Below are 544 nucleotides of genomic sequence, written 5' to 3'. Positions count from 1 at the left end.
ATTAGCATTCAGATTAGTCTGGCAAATGTAATACTTATTCACATTGTTTTGAATTAATTATGTATTATCTTGTAGTTTCAAGATTTTGATGATGTGACTGCCTATTTTAAGACTGACATTGTAGGGCAGGTGTGAGAGGCCAGATCTAGCCAGTTTTAACACAAAACAGGTAGAATATTTGGGCTGGATGTCGCCAGTTTAAATGATAAAAGGTAACGTTTCGAGCATGGTTCTTTATCAGAAAGAGAAAAGAGAAAAAAGTTAGGAGGGAAGGAAAAGAATAATTCGAGAAAAGCATGTGTTGTTATGTGTGTGTACATGCGTGCATGCGTACGTGTGTGTGTGTATGTATGTATATATATTATGTCCAACCCAAACCAGCTTGGAAAGTGAACGTTAAATGATGACGATGACGTGTATCGGTGGCACGTAAAAAGCACCCACTACACTCTCGGAGTGGTTGGCGTTAGGAAGGGCATCCAGCCGTAGAAACTCTGCCAAATCAGATTGGAGCCTGGTGTAGCCATCTGGCTTACCAGTCCTC

The sequence above is a fragment of the Octopus bimaculoides genome, chromosome 15, assembly GCF_001194135.2.
Source record: "Octopus bimaculoides isolate UCB-OBI-ISO-001 chromosome 15, ASM119413v2, whole genome shotgun sequence".
Lineage (NCBI taxonomy): Eukaryota > Metazoa > Mollusca > Cephalopoda > Octopoda > Octopodidae > Octopus > Octopus bimaculoides.
The sequence above is the reverse complement of the archived record's forward strand: the minus strand, read 5'-3'. Positions refer to the sequence as shown.